The sequence below is a fragment of the Hydractinia symbiolongicarpus genome, chromosome 14 (assembly GCF_029227915.1).
Source record: "Hydractinia symbiolongicarpus strain clone_291-10 chromosome 14, HSymV2.1, whole genome shotgun sequence".
Lineage (NCBI taxonomy): Eukaryota > Metazoa > Cnidaria > Hydrozoa > Anthoathecata > Hydractiniidae > Hydractinia > Hydractinia symbiolongicarpus.
Genome location: NC_079888.1, coordinates 13,743,044 through 13,751,420, shown reverse-complemented (window position 1 = coordinate 13,751,420; position 8,377 = coordinate 13,743,044).

The window sequence follows — 8,377 nt, the reverse complement described above, 5'->3', positions numbered from 1 at the left end:
ATTTCTCCACACGAACTACTGACTAGTTTTTTAATATATATCTTACGAATAGCTTTTATGTAGTATATACTGATGGTGAGACAAGATATGTGAAAACATGCTTCACTTAAGAAAATGCGTGTTTATTATTAAAACCGTTGCTCAAAACGTGCTATTATGAGATGGAATACTGGATTTGTTTATAAATGGAATTTACAAGATTACATTGTTTTAAAGTTTGGATTTCTCTGAAGTCTGACAAAAGCATAAATGTCAAAATTCGCATTCTTTCCCAAATATATTTTAATAAGGACTATTAATATTATAAAACAGGTTGCTATCATAATAGTTGTTTATCTATGAGATTGTTGCAAAAACATAGTTGTTTTCTTGACAACAATCAAGCTTCTTATACAGGGAATACAAGAAAAAAAGATCTTTTTAATTGGGAATGCTAGGGAAGGTCAATTAATTCTAAGTAGGCTACTTAATTAAATTAAAAACATGAGTCAGATTGCGCATTAGTTATTGTCAGTGACTTGATGTTTATATTCTCTTCTGCTAGCGGTATGAATTAGTATTTGTTAAATAATAATTTTGTTACATTTGTCTTTTTTATTTGGAAATTTAAGTGAAATATTAAAGTTAACACAGCTCTCTCTATTTGTCATTGTATTAACAGGTAAATTTATTAGGTTTTCTTTAATATGTAATTTCAAAGTTTCATTGTATAACAGATTTTAATTTGATCCTTTGTTTTAGGGTAGTATCTCTTATTGCCAAATTATTTTTTTTTTGTTTTATACAATTGTCAGTTTATTTTATATATTTTTGGTTAGACAATGTGTAAAAAATTAGCAAAATTCACCGGAAATTATAAATTTTAACGGTATTTGCGTGATTACAAAACGTATTGCTTGAGTAACAAATAAAACGCTAATGCGTAAGATTTTTAAACTCACTCTAAATAGTAGCCAGATTATTAACATTATATAACTCGCAAAATTTACTTAGAGTTTGAGTTACAGCCACCACTTTGTTCTTCTCTACTCTGTTTACCTGTTGTTGTTTTTCGATGTTGTATGTTACTATGTAACTGTCAGTACGTGTTTGCAATGTAATAATCCCAAATGGTGTGTGTAACCATTACAATTCAAACAAAAGAGTCAGTGGTGTGTGTAACCATTACAATTCAAATAAAGAAATCAGTAGATCAGTTTCGTCATCACATCTTGCTGTTTTGTAATTTCACAATAAAATCTCTTTCGTTGTGACTTCTTTTGATCTTCCTCCAAGTTTTGATGTAAAATTCATAATATCACGATCTACTAGTTCACCAAAATTTATTTACTTTATTTCAGCTCCGTCACAGATGGCGTGGTCTAACAGGGCAACATTTAAATCGCTCATGGCAGTTATTTCTGTATCAAGTTTATGCCTTCTTTCAATTTCCCAATTTACGCACTTTTGGATTCATTTTAAAGAAACTAGTTTGACTGGAAAAGACATATCCTACAAATATGGATTGTGGCAAACATGCCGTTTTGAGGAAGAAAAAAAAGTGACATGCTTTTCCTCCGAAAAAGTCATTGATAGTTTAAAAACTATTGAGAGTACACAAATAAAAATTTGGCTTCTTGTTAGCATTGGTCTTCAAATTATATCAATTATATTGTTGTTCCGTATAATCTTGAAGCAGAAGTACATGTACCATCTTTTCATATTATGTCTAATAGCAATGATACAAAGCGTAACTTCTGTTGTTGGTGTGAGTCTGTTTGCCCGAAAAGTTGCTGATATTAATTTGCAAAACTTTTCCTATGGTTGGTCATTCGTTATCTGTTGTGTAGGCGCAGTACTTAATGGACTGTTGCTGATATTATCAACTCTTCTGTACCTGATTAAGTACAGAAATTACAAAAGAAGCGCTTCCTACTATTTTAAAAACAATTTAAAAGAAAAACCAACGGTGGGAATTTTTGTTGGAAATGCAAACAAATGGCAAAATGATGATACAATGTCGAGTGCACCAGTCCACAGTGACAATGGTCATGGGCGAAGTAATTTAGAAAATAATCAAGTAATTGAGGTTAGGTGGTTTGGGTTCTTGTGTCGGCTTCTTTTTTATTGATAGTCTAGTACTAATACTCTAGTCTACTGTTTTTAAAATTCCATCAGAAAAAATAGTATACTAGAGTTGTATTAAATTTTTGTTAAAACTGAAACTTTTTACAACACACAGACACAAAACATTTGCACAATTATGGTAAATATTTATTTGCATGTGTACAAAATTTGTTACTGCGGTCTTACTTAACATTTTTTTAAAAACTTTAAAAATCTATGTGAATAAAAATTTAGACCTAAATTCACCTGCAGAATTTGTAAACTACATTTCGTGAACATAATGTTTTGATGTTGCACACATTCTAATAGGTACAAAATATAAACAACAGATCACAGTAGTCTATTGTAATCAAGTTTATTAAAAAGAACTTCAATATTTTATTTAAGTGCTTTTAGTATCTTGTACGTTCTAACAATCTATGAATCTTTTTAGCATTAATAATCACAAGCCATGTTTGCGCCTTATTTTTAAACACTGTTAGGTATGCCTGTTAAAGTGTGTAGGAGTTACACGTTGTTTGCCAAGATGATATTTTTTCATTACCTTTTTTTAGAACTCAAATCTTTCAACATTCATGCCTGTAGAAAATACAGAAAAAACTTGGATAAACGAAACCTTTACAGCCGTAGCTGAGAAAAGCGAACCTAAAAGGAAAACAGTCACATTTAATGTAACAGAATCAAATTTGCAACCTCCTGTTACGGTATATGCGAATTCTCGTGAAGCTACTACAAGCCAAAAGAAAAGACAAAATTTATCAACTTTGGTGTCTATTTCAGTGACGGCGACAGAAAAAGGCAGAGAACAATAAAATTCAAAACGGTAAAAATGAATTATTAAGCCTGAACTTAAAATAAAATATACATTCCAAGAGAAACATTTCTCTTTGGTACACTTATCAACGCTGAGACGATTGCTGGCGCTTGCCAGGGTCATTGTTGGAACCTGTCTTAACAACTATAATTTGTAATGGCTGTCCAATTTTGCCACGAGTGTTTTGTGGGTAAATGGGTATGTTGGTAGCTGTGGATGGTGCCCATACGCGTTAATTAACATTTTTTCTTTTTTCTCCATTATTCTGTAATTGCTCAATTTTTTTAACAGGGAGCCAAAACCTTAGTTTATAACATTTCAAAATTGACGGACTAAGTTTACCGATGTGTCCATCTTCCTTCTATCCTTTTTATTTTTAAAATAAGACAAAGTGTTGGTACAAAGAAAATAATAGTTTACCATGAAAAAGTAAATCGTTTTGATAAAACCCTACTTTAGTGGATAAAGTAACCAAAGGGTGTTGAACTTTTGACACATGACAGATTATATCAGATTATTTATAATTCACACATTTGTGACTTATATCCTCCATTAGTCTTTTTATTATTACTTTGCCCTTTTCAACAATATGTGCAATAGTTCGACGTTTTCCGTGATATCTGCTGCGCATCTTTTTGTAGGAACCTACCCAGCAGCAGCAGTGGCTCCCAATGTTAGAAATCGTTGCATGAAGTTATGAATGGGAATCATCGTAACATGTATTTATGAATGGGGTTCATTGTAACATGACGATACGAATGGGGTTCATCGTAAAATGTATTTGTATCATTGCAGCAACATTATAACAACTCCAGCTAACAACAATTATAAAGCGTCGAAGCGATTCAAACGCAACATTCAAAATGTTGCTGAAGCGTCCCAGCAACAAAAAATAAAAAAATTTATTTTATAGTGCATGAAGAAACCAAGACATTTATTATACAATCATCATACAATCCTTGTATCATAACAATGTAATGTAATTATTTTTAACGTAGAACAGGTCTTACAGAAATAACCTCGGTATCACGTTGTCGCGTGATTTAAGGTCGGAATTTTCCGAAATTCAATCACATGACGATTGGCTTTGAAGTAGTTAGGTTCACGCAATTACATAAACCTTAAAAATAAACGAAGCTTCGGATAATAACATAGGCGAAACTGCTAACAACAGACAATATGCTGCGCCAAAGTTAACCAGAATGGAACAGTTCAAACTAATCTGGACGGTAAGACGAAGGAGGCTATTCGAAAATCTATGATTTTCACAGATGTTTAATTAATGCCCTTTTGTCTTGTTTATTCGGAATGTTTAACTTCCTAGTCTTTGATAAAGGACTTTTAATTTAATTATTAGTGTCTGAATTTTATCGTGATCGATGGAAATAGAACTTTTTAGTGAAGACTGGAACGTAAAGATTTAGATTGTGATGGTTTTAACGTATATTGATGTTTTTAGAATTATGTTGTTAAATTTTGTTTAAAGCAAAAGCAAATCATATGTTTCGAGGCTTTGGTAAAGGTTAATGATGTGATGGAAGTTTTGCCTTTAGATTTGGGAAATTAAATATATTTCATTTACTTGCTAATCTCTTCCCAGTTAAAACTGAAAAATATATTGTTCTTATCATCACCTCTAACTTCAATTATAAACTAGCTGAGAACCACGAATAACTGTACGACCTGCCGTTGAACGACCAGTGGAGTGCTTATTTAGAGCCGTAAACTGTGTCATACATTCAGGGGAAGCGCTTTAGAACAGGTATGCAGCAAGTGTAATATATTTTTCGAAAAATAACTTAACTGAAACAACCCGTTGTTACCCTGTCATAGTAAAAATAATTGGTCAATATTTTATTTTGCGAAATAAGTTTCTGTGAAAGTTTAGAAAATACGTGACACCGACCTGCGCTACCATTTTGCGTGACAGACATATTTGAGTATTATAATACAGATGACAAAGTGAAGTACTTAAATGGGATTGGTTTTTCTGCTGCTTTATTGAACTTGGAACGGGGGAAGTTTAAGGCAGATAAGAGCTTGTTTGGTAGTAGTGGTGCAGAGGAGGACGACGATAATGACATAAATATTAAAATCGATTGTGATATTAACAACAAAAATATTAAGATTTTGTTTGTGCATCCAGAATTCTTTTTATCTGACCACGGCCGTTTAATTTTAAAGAAAAAAATTTACCAACAAAATATGGCATCTTGCGTGATTGATAAAGCACATTGTATTAATGTTGGGCATGCAACTATAACTCACTTTGACTTTATTTTAGTTAAATAGCTTTCTAAACTTATTGTTTGAAGGAAAATGTTTATCAATCAAATTTAGAAATGATGTTCGAACTAACGCTTTGACTAAACAGCTCGTAAAAATTTTCTGTTTCTATTTTTTCGGGTTAGTTCTTTATTTCGTTGATAAACAAACTAATGGTTATATCCTGATTTCGCCAACGATTCTTTATAAATTCGGACGGATGCTGTAGGTATTCCTCTTTAAAAAATAAGTTTGAAAGTCTTGATTGAATTGGTAGGGGTAGTTGTTTGATAATGTTTTGCGGGTGATTGGATTCTTTGTTTATATAGAGGAATTCGTTATCTGGTTTTCGATACGGACAGTACGTCGAATCATCAAGGTTTGAAGAAACGTCTATTTTGACATTACACTGTATGACGATTTCTAAACCATGGTTTTTGAATATACTTTGCATGTATTTCTTAATTTTTTTCAGATTGTGGTTTACTGTAAATTCAAATATCATTTTTGTTGTATAATCCACCTTTACTTTTTATCTATACGTCTTTGTTTCTAGCATGAAAAATAACGTTTTTTATCTTTATTGGTAATATTTGTATGCGTTTCTACAAATCTTATCGATCCGTTGAGTACGTTTCCTTTAATGGATGGATAAAAATCTTTTTATATCAAAACCATTAACTTACACGTTTCTATATTTACTGCTTCTATATTTTCAATATTTATGAACCAACTTATCACATTCATGATATTTCTCTATTGATTAATGTTAAGATAAATACGTGGATTTTTATTAATTTTATTCAGGATCACTTTACTTATTCTTCCAAGCTCATTCTTAACCGGATTTATTAACAGAACAGTCGAATTGTTAATAAAGTTTTTTTTATGATCTTTGAAAGTTATAAAACAATTACTGTCATTATTTGTTTCCATCCGTTTTATTACACTCGTGTTCTTCTTTTTTTGTTTGTCTTTCAAGTTTATATTATTCTTAATTTTATTGTTCGTTTTTTGTACGTTTTGGTTATTGCATCCACTAGTAACTTGTCATAACTTCCTAGTATGTCTGTACATGTTGTTCGTTTTGTCTTCTGGTGTCAATGTTTTGTTTGATGATTTGATTTCTTTTATATCGTTGGTAACTTTCTGAAATTTAATTTTTTTAACCAATTCAAAAAGGTCATCGTCAGAAGCAGAAACTTCTTTAACTGCTTTAGGATTCCGATCTACTACTTTTGACCTCGTTGTAGTGAAATAAAACTGCTTTTAGGTTAATATAATATAAAAAATTCATTTTAGATCTTATTTTGAGAGCGAAAAAGCTGGTACTCTTAAGCAGAGATAGTACCACAAGCAGGACTTTTTAAAAACACTTTTTCAGACATAACCATAACGGTCTCTCTCTCGGATTGGACTTCGCTGCTTATTGAATGTTGCGAAACAGATGTAGAACTCAGAAAACGAGAGTCTTTTTTGGCAACATAAGCTTAAAACATTTTTACCTTTAGGTCTAAATGAGAGGAGTGTGTCAATGTAAATTCTCTTGGACATTGGAACTGGATTATTGGTATTCGCCTTTTTCAGTACCTCTATACGTGTATATCGTTAATTATGTCCACGCATTAGCTTTTGAGGAATGCGACAGAGGGCCATGGTCAAGGTTTCATCTAAAAGTTCTGTGAATGTTATGTTCACAATGCTCTTGTTAGGGATTAATATAATCACTGTTTGGAGACTTCAGATCTTTTTTAAGGCGGTTCCCCTAGAAAAAAACTATATCGCAGAGGATTGGCTTTTCTGAAGATACTTGATGAGGATTCATAATATGTGACAGTACGACAAAATTAAGTCAAAAAATTCATTGCTTGGTTGCCATGGTTACAGGTTGCTAAGAGAAGTATAGGCAAAATATGACATTTTGCTGCGCGACGCTTAACCAAATAACTGAATAAAATGCGTTATTTCAAGCGCCTTTTTGGCCGCTTTTGTTCCTCAAGGTTTATGTGTATGGATTGAGTGAAGCGCATTTTCGCGCATTTTTTGGACGACAGAAAAGCTAAAACAGGGCGAAACAGGCAATATCTCGACAAAATAACTGAAAGACATTTAAACACTAGGTGGTACTAACGCCTGCATCCACAGAAGAAATTGTAATGCGTGGGTGCTTCGATCTTGAGAATTTGTGTTTCGCGTGAATTTCGAACTTAAACGGCAAAAAAACTTGCTTAAAGATTATTTTATGGACATTCTTGACTTGTGGATCGACAAAAGGTATACACCAGCACTATTTCGACCTGAAAAGTACCAAATACCTAAGACCTTAAGTCTGACGAGTTCACTTCGCAGGGTGCATCCTTAAGACAGCTTTTTGACTGCATGTGGAACACCACATTTAATATTCAGAACTGTCATATATTGTCTTAGGAGGCCCTAAAGTATCATCTAGCTATTGCAAGGAATTAAACATCCACGGAGGGGCAAGAAAGCTGTCTAAAAATGCGAAAATGGTTGCTATGGGCGTTGTTATGCACTTATATTTGCGGTTGGTTGGAAAAAGTGCAATAAAAACCTAAGTTTGTCATTAGCACTACTTGCCACGGTATTCTAAAATGAACAGCTAAATGATTCTAGTATTTCACAATTTTTATTGTAAATATGCACATGGTAACACATATTGATATACGTTTAATATCGGGAAAAATGAGCTTTTCCAACAATGTCGCTAAATGAGTCGTGTATACTTTGTATACTATTTACATGTACTAAGCACTCAGTTTGTTATTAACAACAGACTGTTTCCTGTGTTTTTTTGGATTTTTCGCACAAAATTGTTGGCTGACTGCTCACTATGACGAGTTGACAACAGGTTGTAAAACAGTATTTTTATTTCAGCTGAACTTACTAAGTATATAACAAAACACTATATATAGCCGCGCTGCGTGCGCTTCACTCAATTTACGACAGACTTTATAACTGAACTAGAGTGCTCTACCTCTTATTAATCGCTTAACCTGGCGCTTCACGCCGGATCACACATTTACTTGTGGCTTAACCAGGCGTTTCGACGCCCAGTTCCCGGCTAGTATGTAATATATAGCTTCGTGTTGCTTATTTTATAACCCCTTATCTTTTTAGATAACTAACTAGCTAGGTTGGTAATATTTATTTTAGTATAAGCAGCATGTAGTT